The sequence below is a fragment of the Sus scrofa genome, chromosome 7 (assembly GCF_000003025.6).
Source record: "Sus scrofa isolate TJ Tabasco breed Duroc chromosome 7, Sscrofa11.1, whole genome shotgun sequence".
Taxonomy (NCBI): domain Eukaryota; kingdom Metazoa; phylum Chordata; class Mammalia; order Artiodactyla; family Suidae; genus Sus; species Sus scrofa.
In genome coordinates, this window is record NC_010449.5 from 62,378,032 (window position 1) to 62,401,605 (window position 23,574).

Below are 23,574 nucleotides of genomic sequence, written 5' to 3' on the forward strand. Positions count from 1 at the left end.
TGGTTTTTTAAAGCCCTTTCTCCTCTAGGCTTTTAGTAATATCAATAGCAAAATATGAACATTCTTTGTACTTTTTTTTTTTTTTTTGCTTTTTGGGGCTGCATGCACCTGGGGCATATGGAAGTTCCCAGGCTAGGGGACAAATAAGAGCTGCAGCTGCTGGCTTACCCCACAGCCACAGCAATGCCAGATCCAAGCCATGTCTGTGACCTACACCACAGCTCACAGCAATTCTGGATCCACTGAGTGAGGCCAGGGACTGAAACCACATCCTCATGGATACTAGTCAGGATCATTACCACTGAGCCACAACAGGAACTTCCCATTCCTTGTACTTTAAAATGCTGCCTTTCTACTTCTTTGTTTCATTATAAAGGTTCAACTGAGGCTACTGGCTTCTATTTATGTCCTCTTGTCATAAATAACTATAAAACTAGACACAATATAAGAGCAGCTCTTTTAAGGTTTGACAACAGGGAATACGAGACTAATGACCAAGAGAATGGAAACTCAGAAGGTTAAGAGTTAAATACCCCATATTTCTGCCTTACACAACAATTATCAGACCACAACACAAGGAGGAAGAAATCACACAGAGCCCAGGTGGCTCACTGCATTAAAGAGATAGACATTAGAGTGAGAAGGCAAAGAGGGTAGAATTTGTAGGGCACAGTATAGATAGAAGGGAGCTGCACAGAGAAAGAGCACTAGAAATATGCATAGAATCCTTGAACAAAATACCAATCTGCTCATGCAATGGTGAGACCCATGAGGCCAAAACAAAGAAAAACTGCCAAGGGAAAAAAGAAATTACCAAAGAGCTGAAGCCACAATTCCCAGAGCTCACACAATGCTAGGAATCATTAGATCTCCTATGAGACATTCTGAATACATGGCACATGCACTATAAACCTCAGACGGATCAAACATAAGTAGGGCTAATTAACCCCAGAGTAAAAGCTTCTCTGGACATTGACAACACTTTAAAATAATACCTAAAAAGATCAAGCTGATCTTCAAGTAGCTTAACTGCCTAACAGAGCAAACTCCAACCTTTTTTGAAGGAAGACAAGAAAATCCAGTACTCGACAATGTAAAATTCAAAATGTTAAGCACTCAATCAAAAGTGAACTAGTCATGGAGTTCTTATTGCGGCTCAGCAGATTAAAGGACCTGAAATAGTCTCCATGAGGATGTGGTTTTAGTGCCTGGCCTCACCCAGTGGATCCAGCGTTTGATCCCTGGCCTTGCTTAGTGGGTTAAGGATCCAGTGTTGCTATGGCGGTAGTGTAGGCTGGCAGTTGCAACTCCAATTCGACCCCTAGCCCAGAAGCTTCCCATGGTTTGGCCATAAAAAGGAAAAAAAAAGTTACTAGTCATATGAAGAAGCATGAGTGTGTAACACATAGCCAGAAGAAAAATCAACAGAAAAAGACCCAGAAGTGACAGAGACATTGGAATTGATAAACATAGTGAAACATATAAGTATTATAAATGTTCAAAGACATAAGCATGATGATGAACAAATATAAGATAAAAACAGAATCAAATGTAATATCTAGATAAAATGTCCAACATCTGAAATAGAAATTTCACTGAGTGGCATAAATATCAGAAAAGATGAGTTAACTTGAAGACACATAAATAGAAACCATACAAAACGAATCATGGAGAGAAATAAAAGCTGAAACAAAATTAAAAATACTCACACTAACATGTATCTAATTAGAGTCCCATAAAGGAGAATGTGAAGAGAGCAAAAAATATTTGTACAAAAAATAGCCAAATTTTTTCTAAATTTGATGACAATTATAAACCCCTGATGCAAAAAGCTCGATGAACTCCAAGTAGAAGCACACAAAGAACACTGCCAAGTGCATTGTAATCAAAATGAGAAAAAAAAAAAAAAAAAAAAGGAGTTCCCGTAGTGGCTCAGTGGTTAACAAATTGAACTAGGAACCATGAGGTTGCGGGTTCAACCCCTGGCCTTGCTCAGTGGGTTAAGGATCTGGTGTTGCCATGAGCTGCGGTGTAGGTTGCAGATTCGGCTCAGTTCCCACATTGCTGTGGCTGTGGCATGGGCCAGTGACTGCAGCTCTGATTAGACCCCTAGCCTGGGAACCTCCATATGCCACAGGAGCGGCCCTAGAAAAGACGCAAAAAAAAAAAAAAAAAAGTAATAAAGAAAAAATCTTATAAGTATCCAGAGAAACATTAAGTACAAAGACATAAAGAATTACCAGTAACTAATTACCACAAACTAATACTGCAGGCTTCTTGTCAGAACAATGCAAGACAGAAGAGGAAGCAACATATTTAGAGTAACTTACTGAAAGAAGACAACTGTCCACATAGAACTCCATATCCAACAAAGATATCTTTTAAAACTGAAGGTGAAATACTTTTGTAGCAAACAAAAGGTGAAAAATGTATTGCCATCAAACTTACATTACATGAAATGTTAAAGGAAATTCTTCAAGCAGAAGGAATAAAACTTGAGTGCATACAATGAAAGTAAGTAATAGAATGATATTTTAAAGTGGGTAAATAAAGGAGACATTTTCCCTTTTTGAAGATTTTTTGAATATATATTTTTATATATTAAAAATAAATATTATTTTTGTATTATATATTTTATATTTTATAATTTATAAAAATTAATGTTTTAAAATATAGACTTTAAATTTTTTTAAATGATGTATTTTGAGATTTGTAATAAATATATAGATATGAAGTATGCATTAATGAGATCCCAGTAATAAGAGGAGGGAAAAAAAGTATACTGCTCTAAGCTCCTCATACTATATGTAAAACACTATCACTGGGATAAGTTAAATATACATATTATAAACCCCATAACACTCACTAAGACAATAAAAGAAAAAGGTAAGTAAGCTAACAGTATGAAACAACATGAAATGCTAAAAGAAAAAAAAATCATGAGTTCCTGTTGTGGATCAGTGGGTTAAGAACCCAACATAGTCTCCATGAGGATGCGGGTTCAATCCCTTGCCTCATTCAGTGGATTAAGGATCCAGCATTGCTACAAGCTGCGGTGTAGGTCACAAATGTGGCTCGGATCCAGTATTGCCATGAACGTGGTGTAGGCCTGCAGCTGCAGCTGTGATTCAACCCCTAGCCCATGAATTTCCATATGCCACACATGCAGCTGTAAGAAGAAAAAAAAAATCAAAAGAAGGAAGGTAAAGAAGGAAAGGGGGGCAAAGAACAAATGTGACAAATAGAAAACACATAGTAAAATGTAAATATAAATCCAATCATATCAATAATTGCTTTTAAATTGTGCTAAACACTCTAATTAAAAGACCAAGATTGTCACGCTGCAGAAAAAACAGGATCCTACTATATGGTTGTTATGGGAAATCAGCTTTAAGTATAAGGACACAAATAGGTTAAAAGTAAAAGGATAAAGGAAATATAACATACTAACGCTAACATAAGAAAACTGGAGTGGCTATATTAACATCAGACAAGGCGGACACCTCAAGTCAAGAAGTACTAGAAGGAAAAAGAGGATCACTGCATAATAATAAAATAAAAAACAGTCAAGTTCCTCAGAAGACATAATAGTATCCACTGATGACAAAGCTTCAGAGAACATAAAACAAAAACTAAAATAAATGAAAACAGAAACAGAAAAATTCCCTACTACAGTTGGAAATTTCAAACAGAGACTATCTGGCTCCAGAGACAACACTTTTTATAAATATAATAACTAAACACTTACTATGAAATGAGAAAGCCTAAAAGAATTTTTCACCACCTTTTAATTTTACAATTACATCATTAAAGTATAAAAACATGACAACGAGGAACACCAAATTCAAGATATTGTTCACATCTGACGTGGGAGGGAATTACTGGAAAGAGATAAAGGAGGGTCTCTACTTATAATTTTCTATTTATTTAAACAACTTGAAGTGAATATGGTGTCTACAGCCATACCACTCTGAACACACCCAATCCCATCTGAAGTGAATATGGTAAAAAAATAAAATAAAATAAAAAAATTTTAATCTGAGTGATGACTATTTTCCCTACAATTGAAATATTTCCTGATAAAAATAAAGAAATTTCTCAACGTTTTTTAATGCAGGTAACATAAAAATATCAAAGACAGATAAAAATACCTTAATGAAAAAATCTATAGCTTACATCACTTATAAACATAAAATCCCAATTAAAACATAAAACAATTAAATTAAAAGATTAAACCAATTAAAACTCCAATTAAAATATCTGCGAATCAAACCAATCAGCATATTTACAAACAATGCACCTTGACAAGGAACAATTTTTCTGAACCAGATGGATAATTAATTGCTAATTCATAAGGTTAACAGATCAACATGGAAATTCATATGATCCTCTCAATAATTCTTGAAGAAAATCATCACTATAATTCAACCTATTTCTGAGTGAAAAGTAACTAGATATAGAAGAAAACTTACCCCACAAGAGACAGTTGGAGATTCCTGTACTAAATATTGTATTTCATAATAAAACATCAAGCAGATCAGATCCAATGCAACAAGAAAAAATAATAAGCATTATAAATAACATAAAGGAGAAAACCAAACTGTTGCTATTAATGGATTATGTGACAATATAGTTAGTGGGAAAAAGAAAAACAACCAAAAAACTATCATACCAAACTAGAGGTAAAAAGCATGTCTAATAATTCAACAAACAGAATTTCATACCAGCAACAACCAGTTAAGATCCCATTATCAAAATAAAACCTAGCTATCAATACAACAAACAGAATGGATGAATCTCAAAAACACTATGTTGAGCCTCTTGAGTTACTTGACCTTATTTTGGAGGTTTCAAATTGGCATGGAAGACGCCCAGAAATGCATCATCGGGCATGTCACTGTCACTTTTTTCTGATCAAATCTTTACCCTCCCTCCACACAATGATGTCTCACCTAGGGTTGGAACTTTAAGTCAGAGAAGGTGGAAGGCAGCTACATCTGGAGTCTGGGAGTTGCATTGGGTATACAAAATACTGACTTTCAACAGGAAAAGAGCCCAGGAACTAGACTGATGCCAGGTTAAAAGGGCATCAGAATGGCCAAAAATAGCCTCTTCAAACCATCCAAGAAAATTAAGTATGAAGACAAAAATATGTGAAAATTTAAAGTATCTGTCTAGTAAGTCCAATTCTGGGGCTTCTTCAAGAACAGTTTCTGTTAATTTTTCTTCCTGTGTATGGGCATATGTTCTTTTTTATTTGTCTCATAAGTTATTCTTGAAAGACTTATAGCGACCCAAGGAATGCTTGTTCAGTAAAGATTAATTGCTCTCAGCAATAACAGAGTTTTTAGTGTTGAAACTTGCCCTATTCCTACACTCCACTGTCTAGCTCAGCAGTAGCCTTGAAAAATAAATAATAAAGTACATATTTTAGTGACTTTAAGCCATGTGAATGTATACTTTGATTATTTTGAGTTGCTCTTGGCCTATCAATAGTGATGCTATCATCTAGAATTGCCTGTGGGCACTCACCTGGGCTCATATGATGTGTGGCAAGCCCCCATAGGCATTTCTCTGACTGGAGCCGCTGTTATGGCTGCACCAACCGTAGTGGTTCTTATTGTGATTGCGAGGTGTACCTCAGCAACGACCATCGGGAAACTTTGAAATGACAGGTTTACTACCTATGGGTCCTGAAAGGTACACAACATGCTTATGGCCAGAAAGCAAGATCACAGGTAGAGAGAGAGAGACAGAGAAGGACAGAGAGAGAGAGAATGAACCTGGGGGTCTGCCTTTATTAGAATCAAGGATGGGGTGCCCAGGATTTTAAGGGTTTATTCATCACTGGTGAATTTAAAACATAAGGGTGGGAATTAAAGTGCTCAGTCAAGCAGTCAGTTATCTAGGTCAATGAGAACTTTCCAAAAAGGAGAAATTCATGAGTGGGGTAGCCCTTTATCTAGTTGTGTTGCTGGCAAAGTGTTTAGTCAGGATGGATATCTTTGAAGTTGATGTCTCAGGAATCAACAGCTTAATGTTAGGCACATATTACAAACAAAATAGCTAACTGCCAGAGTTCCCTGGTGGCCTAGTGGCTAATGATCTGGCATTGTTACTGCTGTAGCTCAGGTCACTGTTGTACATGTTTCTTCCTGGCCTGGAAATTTTGCATGCCAGAGGTCCAGCCAAAAATAAAATGCTAATTGTCAGGTGCTTACATACACTGAAGTACATGCCAAAGGCTGTGCACATGCTCATAAAAGACCAGGAAGCTCTTGATTTTCACATCTGACTGACCTTGAGGCTCCAGGAAAGCTGGAAGTGAGGGCTAGTGCAGATTTCTAAACTGCCTCTCTGGCCATTGAAGGTGTGTCACAACACACAAAAGAGCTCCTTAGTAAGTCAGAGACAGTGGTTCCAGGTATTCAAGGAAATCTATATTTAATCATCACCTGATCACTAAGCTAAGCAAGCAGAGACTTCAGTGGTCACACATGGAATGTGAATACAGATTTTATAAAATTAGTTCAAGAAAGCCACTACATTTTTTAAATGATAACAATAAAAATAAGAACAACAGAAAAAAGCAATAATAACAAATCCTGGAAGGAAAGAAGGATATGAGTTCCACAATTATCACACTGTATTTTTTTAATGTCCAACTTATAACAAAAAAATATGAGATATGCAGAGAAAAAATATGGCTCAACACAGGAAACAAAATAATCAATAGAAACATCCTTGGGGAAGCCCAAAGGTTGGACAAAGACTTTAAATTACCATGTCTAAACAACTGAAGGAAAGTACGACAATAATGTTTCATCAGATAGATGACAGCAATAAAGAGAAAGAAGTCATAAAAATGAACGAAATAGAAATTCTGGAGCTAGCAAGTACATTAACTGAAAATTTCAATAAAGGTGCTCAGTAGAAATTTGAGCAGACTTAGAAGAAAAAATTAGTAAACATGAAGAAAGGTCAATTAAGGTTATTCAGTCTGAAGAATGAAAAGAAAAAATAATGAAGAAAATTTAACAGAGTCCTGTGGGACACCATGAAGCAAAATGGGAGTTCCAAAAGAAGAGGAGAGAGCAGAAAGGATATTGGAAAGAATAATGGCAGAAAACTTTCCAATACTGATGTAATATATAAATCTACCTATCCAAGAAGCTAGACACACTATAACCAAACTGTCAAACTACTGGAAGACAAAGAGAGAATCCTGAAAGTAGCAAGAAAAAAGCAACTCATTAGATACAAGGAATTCTCAATAAGATTAACAGTTGATTTATCATCAGAAATCTTGTGGCTAAAAGGCAAGTGGCATTACATATTTACATTGCTAAAAGAAAAAAAATGTCAAACAATAATTCTAAATCCAGCAAAATTACCCTTCAAAAATGAAGGAGGGAGAGTTCCCATTGTGGCTCAGCAGTAATAAATCTGACTAGTATCCATGAGGATGCAGGTTTGATCCCTGGCCTCACTTAGTGGGTTAAGTATCCAGAGTTGCCACAAGCTGAAGTGTGGGTCACAAACCTGGCTCAGAGCAGGTGTTGCTGTGGCTGTTGTGTAGGCTGGCAGCTGCAGCTACAATTCTACCCCTAGCCTATGAACTTCCATATGCCATGGGTATGGCCCTAAAAAAAAAAAAAAAAAAAAAGGAGGAGGAGGAGGAATTAAGACATCCCTAAATAAACAAAAGTGAATTTGTCACTAGCATAACTGTCCTACAAGGAAATATAAAAGGGAGTCTTCAGGCTGAAATGAAAGGACATTAGACAATAACTCAAATACACAGAAAAGTAAAAAGCATTGATAAAAAAAGACAGGTAAATACAAAAGACAATATAAAAGAAATTTGTTTTTACTTCTTTTTTATATCTGATTTAAAAGACAAATACATAAAGCAATAATTATAAAATGTATTGATGGACACATAATATATAAACATGTAATGTATATGAAAAGCACAAAGGGGGAACAGAACTATACAGGAACAATTTTTTATATTATTGAAGTTAAGTTGATATAAACACGAACCATATTATGTTAGGATGTTAACTGTAATCTCAAAGGTAATCATTAAGAAAGTAAGTTTAGGAGTTCCCATTGTGGCGCAGTGGAAATGAATCTGACTAGGAACCATGAGGTTGCGGGTATGATTCCCAGCCTTGTTCAGTGGGTTAAGGATCTGGCGTTGCTGTGAGCTGTGGTGTAGGTCGCAGATGAGGCTTGGATCCTGAGTGGCCATGGCTGTGGCCAGCAGTTGCAGCTCCGATTTGACCTCTAGCCTGGGAATCTTTGCATATTGCTGGTGGGAACATAAAGGGTGCAGTGACTGTAGAAAAGTTTGGTGGTTACTCAAAAACTTAAACACAGGACTACTATATGATGCAGCATTTCCACTTTTAGAAATACACCCAAAAGAATTGAAAGGAGGTATTCAAACAGACATTTGTGCATCTATGTTCACAGTAACACTATTCACAATAGCCAAAAAGTGGAAACAAACTGAATATCTATCAATTGATGAGTGAATAAACAAAATGAATGGCTACATATGCAATGTTCAGCCAAAAAAAGAGATGAAGTATTAATATATACTACAACACAGACGAACCTCAAAAATATCATGCTAATTGAAAAACACCAGACACAAAAGGTTATATATTGCATGATACTATTTATAGGAAACATCTAGAAGAGGTAAATCCATTGGGACAGAAAACCAACTTGCAGGTGCCAGCGGCTGGAAGGAGAGCAGTAGATGGGGAATGATTGCTTAATGGACGTGGGATACCCTTTGGGGATGATGAAATTGTTTTGGAACCAGATGTGGGAGATAGTTGCTCAACACTGTCAATGTACTAGATGCCACTGAATTGTGCAGTTTAAGGTGGTTAATTTTATGTTATATGACTTTCACCTCAATATAAAAAAAAAGTGATTGGGTTTGAGAAGCACTTGAAAATATTCCCTGCTCCTTCACTACTTCCTAACATAGCAGTAAAATTTATACTTGATAGTCCTAAGAATTTGTCCAATGACAAAAGGACTTATTTTGATTGTCTGTATTATAGCAAATTCATAGAAATAAAATTCACATTGGACATTTTTAAAGATATGTAGTGTAAAAAATAATGATGTATCAATAATAATTTGGATAGTGTTAGATCTAAATTTTAGTAACATAAATTTCATAATATAAATGGTTGTGGAGGTAACAGGTAAGAGTTTTTTTAAGTGCTTCATTAAACATTAGGAAATTAATTTGTATATAATAAAATAATGTATATTATTTATTTTTACTATTTATACTAAAAATATATAAAATCATTGCCATGGTAGTCTCAAGTAGCAATCACATGGGAAGGCACTGGGCCAAGTTGGTTGAGCACACATTCTTTGTAGTCAAACTGCTTCAAGTCAAATCTTACTGAACTCAGTCACTTTAGGCAGACTTTAAAAAGTTACTTAATCTCTCTGGGCCTTAGTTTTATAAAATGGAGATAATAATAGTGCGTACTTACGTACTTCTTATGTTTACTGTGAGGAATAAATGCAACAACACATGAAAACAAAAAAATATTTTATATATAATAATAGCTATTACTGAAGAGTTCCCATTGTAGCTCAATGGGTTAAGAACCCAACATAGTATCTGTGAGGATGTGGGTTCTATCCCAGGCTTCACTCAGTGGGTTAAGGATCTGGTGTTGCTACAACCTGCAGCGTAGGTCACAGATGTGGCTCAGATCCTGCACTCATACACTGCTGTGGCATAGGCCTGCACCTACACCTCCAATTCCACCCCTAGCCTAGGAACTTCCATGTGCCACAGGTGCAGCCATAAAGAGAAAAGAGTAATAATTACAGCTATTACAGTTCACTTTGAAATAAAAAAAACAAAATAAGGATGCCTATTGTCACCATCATCATTTGATATTATACTGGAAAATTCAAGATATGAAATAAATAAAATTGTAAGAAATCATTTAACCAAATTACTACTGTTTGAGGAGACTATGACTATATGCCTAGAAAATACAAAAAAAATCTATTGCCAAAGTATTTGAAATAATGTTATTTGGACATAAAATCAATTCACAAAAAACAAATTTAGAAAATGAGGAGTTCCCATCATGGCTCAGCAGAAATGAATCTGCTTAACATCCATGAGGACGCAGGTTTGATGCTCTGGCATTGCCATGAGCTGTTGTGTAGGTGACAGACATGGCTTGAATCCTGCATTGCTGTGGCTGTCGCATAGGCTGGCAGTCGTAGCTCCAATTCAACCCCTAGCCTGGGAACCTCCAAACACTGTGGGTGTGGCCCTAAAAAGACAAAAAGAGATAAAAATTTTAGAAAATGAGAAAAGGAAAAATCACAAAAAGCAACAAATAATATAAACTACCAAAACAGTGCCTTAACAAATGTGAGGAAAACTATAAACTTTACTGAGCGGTAAAAATTGCCTTTGAGTCAGAAATCTTGGATTTCAGACTACGAAAACAACCAAAGAGAATTTTTAAAAGAAATACAATTACTATTTTGCCTAACATGTATTAATTCTATCTTGTCTCCCCACATGAGTCAGAAACTATAATGAGTAGCATGTTTCTGCATCTTTCACAGGGTCTGGCACAGTGTTGAACAAATGTTTTAAAACCTGAAAATTTATAAAGCCATGAGCTGTCCAGCTTCATAATCCTGGATACATTTTTCATGTGTTTCACAGAGCAGTTTCTACCTGTGGTGTCTAACTTAGAATCCAAAATGTCAGAGCTAGAAGGAACTTGAGAGATTAGTAAAGTCTGAAGGAAGCCAATATTTCTTCTGAAACCGGAGCTTTGAGCCCCAAAGTGTTCTGGGAAGTATCCAAAACAAACAGAGTCCATGGCCTTTCCCCTAAATGGCTTCAAGAAGATGGGCCAGCAAGAGAAGCAGCAGTATTTCTCTGGCCGTTTAGGCAGGCCCAAGATTTTTTCAGTCATCTTTTAGAAGAGATGGGAAGAACAACTTCCCCCGGTTCTCCCCAAATGATGCTGGCTGCTAAGTTATGGGCCAAAAGCGTGTTTCTAACACACCCTTTTACAGTTTCATCAGCACTTATTCAAGGTGCACTGCCTTTAAATAACTTACTATGAAGTTCAAGTTTCAGAAAGAAGGGGGAAAAAGGCATTTCTATGGCCCTAAGCAGATACTTGTCCACACAGGTTATTTTCTTGAGAAACTGTCCTGATTTGCATTGACTTTCTCTTGCTTCCCGCAGGCAAAACCCTACTGGCATTGGCCTGTAGAATCCTGCTTACAGGCACAAGAATGTGTCAGAGCTGCTTTGCATTCATTCTTAACCACATGTGGCTGTTTTTTAAACATTTTATATGATTGTTCTGGATGGCTGGACCCTGTATTCAGTAAACTGTCAGTTTTCAAAAATATGATTTAAAAAAAAAAACAGAAGCTGAATATTAGCTACATAGATGTAAATATTGGAACTGTTACAGTCACTATTTATAACTAAATATGTAAAATAGCTCTTCCACAAAGTTCTTAACAGGATAATGTCTGTTATTTAAGCCTGTTCAAAAAAATATATTTCTGGAATACTGTATTTCAAGTGCACTTTCATTTCTTTTTTTTTTTGCTTTTTTTTTAGGGCCGTACCCCATGGCACATGGAGGTTCCCAGGCTAGGGGTCAAGTTGGAGCTATAGCTGCAGGCCTACACCATAGCCACAGCAACACAGGATCAATGGGAGCCACACCACAGCTCACAGCAATGCCAGATCCTTAACCCACTGAGTGAAGCCAGGGATGGAACCTGAAACCTCATGGTTCCTAGTCAGATTTCATTTCCACTGTGCCACGACGGGAACTCCTCAAGTGCACTTTCATTTCTTATATCACTTTTCTGATAGGTACCCTAAACCATAAAATTATAAAGTACTTTTAGAAAAAAATTATTAAAGCATTAATGAAGATTTTGTTTAATACAGGTCATCTAAAACAGATATGATCAATAAAATATCTTCAGAATATGATCAAGCCTATGGTCAAGCCATAGGCACTATTCTTTACTTCCTGACATTTATATCAGGGTAGACAAACACAACATCTGGGCTTTTCCTTTCATAAAACTACAGATAAATTTGAGTGAATATGCTTGCCTCTAGCTTATAGTGGTTGCTGTATCAGATATGATATTCCACTGAATTAAGCACCAACTACTTAGTGAATTACAACCAGCTATGTGAGCAGCACTATGCCATGGTACATCGGGACTAGGAATCTGCGAGAAACATGAGGCAAGACTGTTTTCTTCAAGAAGTTTACAATCTAGTTAAAGAGACGAAAATACCAGATGAGAAATAATGTTTTTTAAAAGGCAAAGCAATGTATCAATCAGGCATAATTATTATGCACAGGCTCCAAGTTCAATAGGTATCCAGATTATATAACGAGATGAGGATAAGAGTATAAATATCAAAAAATGTACCAGTTCTAATTATGCCACTGGAAAATAAAATTGGGGAAGAACTGGATTCTTGGGTTGGGGGACAGAGGAAGAGGGAAGGGAAAACGCCTCATATCTTAATATAAGACCATCTGCAAATAACTATGCACTTGGCCAATTTGTTTTGAAAGTTCTTATACCTGTCTTGTTTATACAGTCAATAGGAATCTATAAAACTAAAACTTTCAGGACACAAACTAAAGAAGGATGAAAACATGTTTGTTATGGTTTCTTTCAGTTTTCACTGTCCTAAATCAAATAAGCTCAATTAATTCTCTTAAATGTTTTCTATTGCAAAACCATTCCAAAAAGTTTAACTTAAATAAAACCCAACAAGTTAACCTATCCTAATATTCAACAGAAACTTTCAGAGTACCATTTGCAGATCTTATTACAAAAAGGCTCTGATAGCCAGTGTCCAAGATGGTCCCAAGGGATCTCTACCTCCTAGCATTCATGTCCTTGAGTAGACCCCTCCTCAGGGAATATGGTGGACCCGTGTCATTAATAAGATACAGTGGAAATGACGGCTTAAGGCTGTCATTAAAGATACTGCAACTCCAACCATGCTCTCTTTCAGAACGCTTGCTCTAGCAAAAGCCAGCTGCCACATCATGAGGACACTCAGGCAATCCTATGGAGAGGTCCATATAGTAAGGAATGAGGCCTCCTACCAACAGCCAGCACCAAATCACTAGTCTTGTGACTTAAATATCCTGGACGCAGATCCTCCAGTCCCAATCAAGTCTTCAAATAAATGGCAGCCCCCAACAAGATCTTGACCACAAGCCTAGAATAGTACAGATAAGACGCTTTTTAATCCCTGACCCACTGAAACTATATGAAATAATACATACTCATTGTTTTAAGCTGTTAAGTTTTGGGGTGATTTGCTACAAAGAAATAAGTAACTAAAAAAGGCTCCAGAAATAAAACTCTAGCTCTTCATATATTTCATGGCATTTCCTGAACAACCTAATAGCTCAAGATCTCACAACAATTACTATTCTTTACTTAATTATGTGTTTTCTTCTTTATTACCCATAATTACATAATTTTAATTATACCTTTTAAAAGATCTATATTTGCTGTACAGTAGAAAACTGACAGAACCCTGTAAACCAACTATAATGGAGAAAATAAAAATCATTAAAAAAATAAATCAAAGATATATATTGTTTAAGGAATTCTATTAAAAAGTTAAGTATTTTGTGCTAAATCTTTAGGCAATACACAACAATTTGCATTAGCAATATATACTGGATAATACTTATTATGCCCTTCTTTGTCCCACATAATTATTCTGTACATTATAAATATTAAAATATTATCATCTAACATTTAATTATATATGTCATCAACTTTAAAAGACACGTCATGCACCATTACTACAAAATTCATGAAAACCACAGAATTAGAGAATTAAAGAGCTTTCTAGAAGCAGGATACACTGAGAACATGGTTCTTTGTCCTATTACTAGGCAAAGAAAGAAGGAAATTCTGTATGTTCCCTGAGAAATACAAATCTATAAATAATATCCAATCAATGTTTATACTTTAGGCAATATATACAACTTCCTTAGTTATGATGAAGAATGACTGATTAATATCATCCATCAGGGAGCATTAATAATCAGACTTCAGTTATCTCCTCCCCATTCTATACTGCAGCTCCTCCAAACTTTTTTTTATATGGATCTGGGAAGGAAATGATTTTCAGTAGTGTCCATAAGAATATTCTTGAAACCTCCTAATCTCACACATGAATTAATAACATAAAAACTTCAATAATAAAATTCAGGTTTCCCAAAGTAAACATAATTGTATTTACAACACTTGACAAATATGTATTTATAGTAATTACTAAGTCCAGGGAATTATGTGGGGTGACATGAGGGATAAAAAGACAAAAGAGAGGGAGTTCCCCTTGTAGTTTAGCAGGAACAAACCTGACTGGTATCCATTAGGACGAGGGTTCAAACCCTTGTTCAGTGGGTTAGGGATCTGGCGTTGCCATGAGCTGTGGTGCAGGTCACAGACGTGGCTTGGATCCCAAGTTGCTGTGGCTGCGGTGTAGACTGGCAGCTACAGCTCTGATTTGACCCCTAGCCTGGGAATTTCCATATGCTGTAGGTGCAGCCCTAAAAAAAAAAAAAAAAAAGACAAATAATCTTGCCCCCAGGTTGTCTCTGGTCTTATAAAATAGATTCAGCATTCATTTGATCCATCCTACTAAATTTAGAAAGACAAGTAAGATTTGATTCTGATCACTTAGGTATTCACAGCTTAGACAAACACATATATTGGTGTCTGTGTAAATAACAATACATGTCATAAAAGAGGCAGAAGGAAAATCTGTACCATGGAGTTAGGGCAAGGAGACGGACAGATTAAATAGATTTAGAGTAGAAGGACAGTATTTCCTTAAAATGGGCCATAAGACAAAGGTAGAAACTAAATGTGTCTAGGGAATACAAAGGGCATTTCATGTGGAGAAAGACTCTTTGGCCAGATTTTCAGATCCTTTCTCTTCCCCTGGGGCAGGCATGCGCATGCTACTTACTAAAGATAAGCAGGGTGAGGTAGATATCTTCATATTGGCTCCCTCACTTAACACCTCCACATCTACCCTCGAGGGATGATAATAAGTCTTATGCCTGTGTGTACTGCCCTGATTCTCTAAAATGGCTTTTCTGACAGCTAGATTCCAAGTCAAAAGGGAAATTACTCTATACATTTGGTTTATATAAAGTTTCAAGAAGTATACCACCTTATCTGTATCTTTAATTTCCCTCCTTCTACTTACTCAAAGTCATCCACTGATTCAATCAACATTCTCAGTCAGGAGCATCAGAAACAGACTCTTGTGATACAGGAGGCATTGAAAGACTGGCAGGCTCACAGAAACAGTGGGAGAAGGACCAAAGGAGTCACAGGGTTAAGAAGCAAGAAGCCTCATAATTGTGGTTTAGCAAGAATAGACTTGCCAAGCTTCCTCATGACACAATGGCTCAGAAGGAACCCTTAACAACCTTTTCCTAAGCAGACATGGTATGTTCAGACAGTTTTTAAAGTGGATGGTTGGTGCAGTAAACCACATTAATGGCCTCTCTTTGGAGTTCCTGTAGTGGCACAGCAGAAACAAATCCGACTAGGAACCACGAGGTTGTGGGTTCGATCCCTGGCCTTGCTCAGTGGGTTAAGGATCCGGCATTGCTGTGAGCTGTGGTGGAGGTCGCAGATGCGGCTTGGATTCCGCATGGCTATGGCTCTGGTGTAGGCTGGCGGCTACAGCTCTGATTAGATCCCTAGCCTGGGAACCTCCATATGCCGTGGGTGTGGCCCTAAAAAGACAAAAGACAAAAAAAAAATAATAAGGAAGAAGTAATGATGTGCCAATTCCAAGCCTAGGGCTCAAGAGGTCTTGCATGGTGCTCACTTGAGCTTTTGTTGTCACTGTGAGAAGGACATGCCTGGTCAAACCAATGACTCAGGGCGAAAACATGCATGGATGTGCCTGCTCTAGATGTCGGACCCAGAGGGGATATACAAAGGGGTAGATCTGCCCCAGCTAAAGTCTCTAGCTGACCCACTGACCCATGAACATGCCAACTGATTCAAAGACACATGTGCAATCCCAGCCTAGATAAGCTTAACTCCAGCCAATTCACAGATGTGAGAGCTATAAAAATATTGTCTTAAGCCACTAGGGATGTGGAGCTATTTTTTACACATCTCATGACTGATATTAGATTATAGAGAAGAAATATGAGGCTGGTAAGGTCAAATCCTGAAGGATCGTCTTTGGAGTTTGACTCTATCCTGTGGTCAATATGGAAACAGCCAAATTTTTAGTGAGAAAAATAACATAATAACAAGTGTCTGGTGAATTAACTTTAGTGGGGGTAAGCACTGGCAGCTCACGCTATTGAATATGGAATGGATGGCCAGTGAAGACCTGCTGCATAGCACAGGGAAATCTACTCAATTTTCCATGATAACCTATGTAGAGATGGGTATGTGTACATGTATAACTGAATCACTTTGTTGTACAGCAGAAATTAACACACTATAAATCAATTATACTTTAATAAATCTTTTTAAAAAAACTAGCAATTGGTCCTGAAGACGTTGGAAAGATCCAGGTGAAAGCCGATGAGGGCCTAAACTAGGACACAGTCAGTGGAAACAATGAGAAGTTTTGAAACAAGTCTTCCTGTCATTCTCCAATCCCTAAGAATATCCTTACAGATCAAAGGGAAAGATCAATAAAAAAATAACCTTCAACTATTCGAAATGTAAGGAGGCTATCTTGAGTTTAAATGGGATTCAGATATGTTTGGATACATCTGGAAAAGTCTAATGGGACAGACTTCCCAAAATCTTGTCTGCATAAGAATATGTCGTCACTTCTGGAAAGAAGCCCCCCCCCCAAATGGAAAAGCTAGACATGATGAGCAGAATGCCACAAGAAAGCCTTGGTCTTCTAAGAGAGGTGACAATTCTGCATCTCAAACTTGTTTCCTGGTCCAGTCTAGCAAGACTATGTCTGATTCACAGTAGGTATCTAATTGGGGGGATGGGTGTTATAAGAAAACAGTGAAAGAATCAATTAACGTAACATATCTCAGGAAGGGGTGAAGAGGATTCTTTCTCCCCAGCCCAACCCCCTGCTCTAACTAGGACAAACATATCCAGTGGATTCAGGGGATGCAGTGTCAGGAGACATAAAAGGATCTATAAAAATAGTTTTCATCTTAATTTCTTTTAAAATCAGATGAAAAAGATAAATATAATTATTATGAACATACAATAATGAATTCAGCCTGGATTATATTTCCCTTTCTAACAACAGAGGCATAAAATAAAATCCTTAAATATTTTTTATGCTAGAAAAGACCCCATAGACAAAAGTACCTAGGGCCCACAAGAGGCATAATGCAGCCCTGGCACCAACACAGTATGACTTTAGACCCCTAAGAGTCCTGAGCTGTGCTGGACATTACCAGGAATCGAGGTGGGGAAGTGTCCTCCCTGCCACCTTAACCTACCCCCTGAGTAGTAAATGACTGGCTGGATGGAAGAAGGGTTTTAGCCAATTGAAAACAAATGAATTTGCGGAGGTATCTTTCTTTCCTCCAGCTCCTTTTCACTCTTAAGGGAGAGTCTGCCCCAAAAAAGGCAGCCCACAGGCATGGCACGAGAGAGCAACTGCCCGAGAGCAGCAAGAAAACTGATATATGTGGTGATAGGCAATGGAAAATTAAGACTATTGAAAATAAACTTTAAATCAGTGGCTTTCAACTTTTTTAGAGGCAGGATATTTCAGTCAAACAAATTCATGCTTGAAGGTCCAGCATATAAAGTAGCTCAAAAGGGAATGTTGCAGTTAGGTGAGGGCTTCTGGAGAGTGCTGGGAGGGCGCCGTGTCTGCTCATTCCTTCTTCCCACCTCCAAATGATCCCAGGTCTTGCTGGGACACTGGAAATCCCTGCTATTGCTAAATCACAATATAATAGAGATGGGCTGGTCTAAGAACAAATTTACATTTAGAACTCAATCCATTTGTAAATTGCTTTGTAATCACAAATTCATTTGTCACCCATAGATTTGACTATACATGCTGGGAGCAGGGTAAGAAAAAGAAATAATCTATTTAAATCAAGGCTCTTGCATCTGCATAATATAACAAGCTTGGCTTGGCTGCTGCTTCAGTTCCTGGTGCAGCCTCAGAGTAGGAACACCTCAACTAAGGAGTGTAATTCTAGCTTTAAGGTGACATACAGCTCCAAAGCATTAACTGGCCAGGTCTTAGGCTCAGTCTAGCTCCCCTGTGCTTATGTGGAGACTGTGCATCTGTCTCACATGGGCCCTTTCCTTCAAGATGTTCTAGGGTAGTTAGTTCATCATTTTCAACTTAAGTGCGGATTTGGGAAACTGACTCCCATATAAGATAAAACTCCACAAGGCAATTCTTTAATTTTTAGTCAATAATGTACAAAGTATATTTTCTCAAAACTTTATGTGAATACCATGAACATCATGTTGTAAGCAACTGGCATAACAAAGTAAAAAAAAAAGTTTCAATTTCATAATATGAGTAAGAAAACTGATATTTAGATTAAAACTTGAAATAAACTTGTTAATCTTGATAATTAATCATCATATAATTTATTATTCAAAGAAAAATAAACTGTGTCACACAATAATTACAGTTTTGTGAGACCAAGGTCTAAATTTTTAGAAAGTATTTTAGGGTGGCTATATTCTCAAAATACTTTCAAAATACATTCTCAGAAATGTGATTTTTCCATAATCATTCATTTCACATACATTTCTAAAGTGAAGGTGGAAATGGTGGGGGAAAAACTGCAATTGTAATGTATACATGTAAGGATAACCTGACCCCCTTGCTGTACAGTGGGAAAATAAAATAAAATAAAAAAAAAATAAAGTGAAGGTGAAAGAAAGATTTTTTTTCAGATATTTTACTTACCCAGAGCTTTTCTGAAAACAGAAAGCCAAGATGAGCCAAACCAAGAATACCCCCCAACAGAAAGACCCACAAGCTCACACATACTTTAAAATAACAGTGGGGAGTTCCCGTCGTGGCGCAGTGGTTAACGAATCCGACTAGGAACCATGAGGTTGCGGGTTCGGTCCCTGCCCTTGCTCAGCGGGTTAACGATCCGGCGTTGCCGTGAGCTGTGGTGTAGGTTGCAGAGGCGGCTCAGATCCCGCGTTGCTGTGGCTCTGGCGTAGGCCGGTGGCTACAGCTCTGATTCGACCCCTAGCCTGGGAAACTCCATATGCCACGGGAGTGGCCCAAGAAATAGCAAAAAGACCAAAAAAATAAATAAATAAAATAAAATAAAATAACAGTGGCCAAGATCCCCACTATCTCTCTTGTTCAAAAGAGAAAAACTTCATCACTTAAAATGATAAACAGAGTCCTTCCATCACAGTATGATGTAAATAAAGATTTGGCAAAGGATGTCCCACCTATCAAATCTGGCCAGGCACCTGTTTTTGTTTGGTCCATGAGCTAAGAACAGTTTTTACATTTTTAACTGGCTTTTAAAAATCAAAAGAAAGATATTTCATGACATGTGAAAATTATGTTTCACAGTCCATTAATAATGTTTTAATTTTATCAAAACATATAAGAAATTTATTTTCCCCCATTATATAAGTAACCATACACTATCGTGGATTTTGCCCCTTGGCTCAGAAAGCTTGAACTATTTACCATCTAGTACTTTACAGAAAAGTTTGGTGACCCGTGATGTAAATGACTAATAAGTAATAAGAAATCATTATTGGGGAAAATGTATCTCTAAAGAAGACCAAAGGAAATGAATTTTTCACTCTGGAATTTTAGACAAAACAAATACTTCCAAGGATTCCAGACAAGATGGTAGGGCAGAAGGACTCGAGCTCATCTATCACGAAAACACCAAAATTACAACTGCTGAACAACCATCAACAAAATAGACTGGAAGCTACAAAAAAAAAAAAAAATCCTACACCCCAAGACAAAGAAGATGCCACAACAAAATGGTAGGAGAGGTGCTTTCACAATATTAGCAATCACATACCTGCCAGGTAGGTGACCCAGCATCTGGCACTGGAAGGAGCAGCCCTTGGCACATTTGGCTTTGAAGGCCAATAGGACTTCAGTGCAGGAGTGCCACAGAACTGGGAGAAACAGAGACTCCACTCTTGGAGGGTGCATGCAGGGTTTCACATGTACTGGGTCCCAGAGCAAAGCAGAAACTCCGTGAGAATCTGGGTCAAACCTACTTGCAGGTCTTGGAGGGTCTCCTGGGAAAGAAGGGGTCAGCTGTCGGGGAAGGACATTGGGAATAGAGATCTCAGGTAATAATCACCAGTGTGAGCTCCCCTGGAGGCTACCATTTTGGAAAAAGCTGGCCCCACACAACAACAGGCTATAGGCATGAGTGCCCAAAAGCCCCAGGCCAAACAACAGACAGGGCAAAAACACAGCCCACACATCAGCAACCAGGTTGCCTAAAGTCCTCCCAGGCACATGGCCACCTTTAACCACACACAGAGACAGAGCCCCACCCACCAGAGAGACAAGACTAAGCTCCATCTACCAGTGAGTAAGCACAGGTTCCTCCCATCAGGAAGTCAGCCACAAGTCCCTGTATCAACTTCACCCACAAGCAGGCAGACACCAGAAGCAAGGGAGGCTACAACCATGCAGACTGCAGAAAGGAGACATACAGAAAGCTAGACAAAATGAAAAGGCAGAAAAATATGAGCCAAACAAAGGAACAAGACAAAATCCCAAAAGAATGGCTAGGTGAACTGGAGATAAACAACCTACATGAAAAAAAACTTTAGAGTTCTGATAGTAAGGATGACCCAAGATCTCTGGGGGGGAGAAAAAAAAACACAAACAGGAAAAGATCAAGAATACAAGAGGAGTTCCTGTCGTGGCGCAGTGGTTAACGAATCCGACTAGGAACCATGAGGTTGCGGGTTCGGTCCCTGCCCTTGCTCAGTGGGTTAACGATCTGGCGTTGCCGTGAGCTGTGGTGTAGGTTGCAGACGCGGCTCAGATCCTGCGTTGCTGTGGCCCTGGCGTAGGCCAGTGGCTACAGCTCCGATTCAACCCCTAGCCTGGGAACCTCCATATGCTGCGGGAGCGGCCCAAGAAATAGCAACAACAGCAACAACAACAACAACAGACAAAAAGACAAAAAGACAAAGAAAAAAAAAAAGAATACAAGAAAGGTTTAACCAAAAAATAGAAGATTTAAAGAACAAAGGCAGAGATGAACAACATGATAATCGAAATGAAAGATTCACTAGAAGGAATCAATAGAGAATACAGGAGGCAGAAGAACAAATAAGTGAGGTGGAAGACACACTGGTGGAAATGTCTGCTGCAGAACAGATTAATGAAAAAAGACTGAAAAGAAATGAAGACAGTCTAAGAAAACTCTGGGACAACTTTAAACGCACCAACATTCACATTACAGGAGTGCCAGAAGGAAAAGAGAAAAAGGACTGTAGAAAATACTTGAAGAGATAATAGCTAATATCTTCCCTAACATAGGAAAGGAATCACTCATTTGCGTCCAGGAAGCAAGAGTACCATATAGAATAAACCTGAGAAAGAACACTCTGAGACACATTAATCAAACTGACCAAAATCAAAGACAAATATTGAAAGCAGCTAGGGATAAGCAACAAATAACATACAAGGAAACTGCAATAAGGCTATCAGCTGACTTTTCAGCAGAAACTCTGAAAGCCAGAAGGGAGTAGCACAATATACGTGTTTCACAAGTGATGAAACAGAAGAGCCTCCAACCAAGAATACTCTACACAGCAAGGCTCTCATTCAGATTTGAAAGAAAAATCAAAATCTTTACAGACAAACAAAAGCTAGAATTCAGCATCACCACAGCAGCTTTAGAACAAATACTAAAGAAGCTCTAGGAAGAAAAGAAAAGGCCACAACTAGAAACCAGAATATTACAAATGAGAAGGCTCATTGGTAAAGGCAAACAGATAGTAAAGGTAGGAAATCATCCACATACAAATATGGTATCAAAACCATCAATCATGAGAAGAGGAAGAGTACAAATGAAGGATACTGGAAATGCATTTGCAATCAAGAGACCAGCAACTTAAAACAATGTTGTACATATATACATGTACAACATATATATATATGCTCCTATATTAAAACATCAAGGTAACTGCAAACCAAAAATCTGCAACGGACACACACACAGATAAGAAAAAGCAACCAAGACACAACACTAAAGTTAGACATAAAATCACGAGAGAAGAGAACTAAAGAAAAAGGGAAGAAAAAAAGACCAAAAAAAAAAACCAAATCCAAAACAACTAACAAAATGACAACAAGAATGCACATATCAATAATTATATTTGATGTAAATGGATTAAATGCTCCAACCAAAAGACGAAGACTGGATGAATAGATGCAAAAACCAGACCCACATATAGGTCTACAAGAGACCCACATTAGTTCTAAGAACACATACAGACTAAAAGTGAAATGATGGAAAAAAGATATAGCAATCAAATGGAAATTAAAAGAAAGCTGAGATAGCAATACCATACCAATCAAAATAGACTTTAAAGAGAGAGTTTAAACAGGCAAAAAAGGACATCACATAATGATCAAAGGATTAATCCAAGAAGATGATATAACAATTGTAAATATATAAACACACAACACAGAAGCACCTCATATATAAGACAATTGCTAACAGCCTTAAAAGGAGAAATTGACAATAACACAATCATAGTGGGGGATTTAAAACCCATTTACAGTAATGGACAGATCATCCAGACAAAAAAATCAACAAGTAAACACAAGCCTTAAATAACGCATTAGACCTAATGGACTTAACAAATATTTATAGAATATTATATCCAGAAGCCACAGAACACACATTCTTCTCAAGCACACATGTAACATTCTCCAGGAAAGATTACATTCTGGGCTATAAATCAAGCCTCAGTAAATTGAAATCATATCAAGCATCGCTTACAACCATAACACAATAAGACTAGAAATCAACAAGAAAAAAACAAAAAACACAAACACATGGAAATTAAATGGTATGCTACTATACAATCACTTAAGAAATCAAAAGGGAAGTCAATATCTAGAGAAATCAATATCTAGAGACAAATTAAAACAAAAACAAAATGACCCAAAACCTTTGGCATGCAGGAAAAGCAGTTATATGTGGGAAGTTTCTAGCAATACAAGCCTACCTCAGGAAACAAGAAAAATCTCAAATAAACAACCTAACATGATGCCTAAAGCAACTAGATAAAGAAGAACAAACAAAATCCAAAGTCAGGAGAAGGAAAGAAATCATAAAAATCTGAGCATATATAAACGAAATAGAGGTGAAGAAAACAATCGAAAGAGATCAATGAAACAAAAAACTGGATCTTTGAAAAGATCAACAAAATTGATATGCCCTTAGCCAGACTCATCATGAAAAAGACAGCAGACTTGAATCAATAAAATTA

The 23,574-nt window shown here is 37.4% G+C and overlaps 1 protein-coding gene across 1 annotated transcript in view; it reads right to left on the reverse strand.

The window, feature by feature from the left end:
* Positions 1 to 23,574, reverse strand: part of TTC6 (tetratricopeptide repeat domain 6) — a 215,976-nt gene that overhangs the window by 149,504 nt on the left and 42,898 nt on the right. The window lies entirely within an intron of this gene.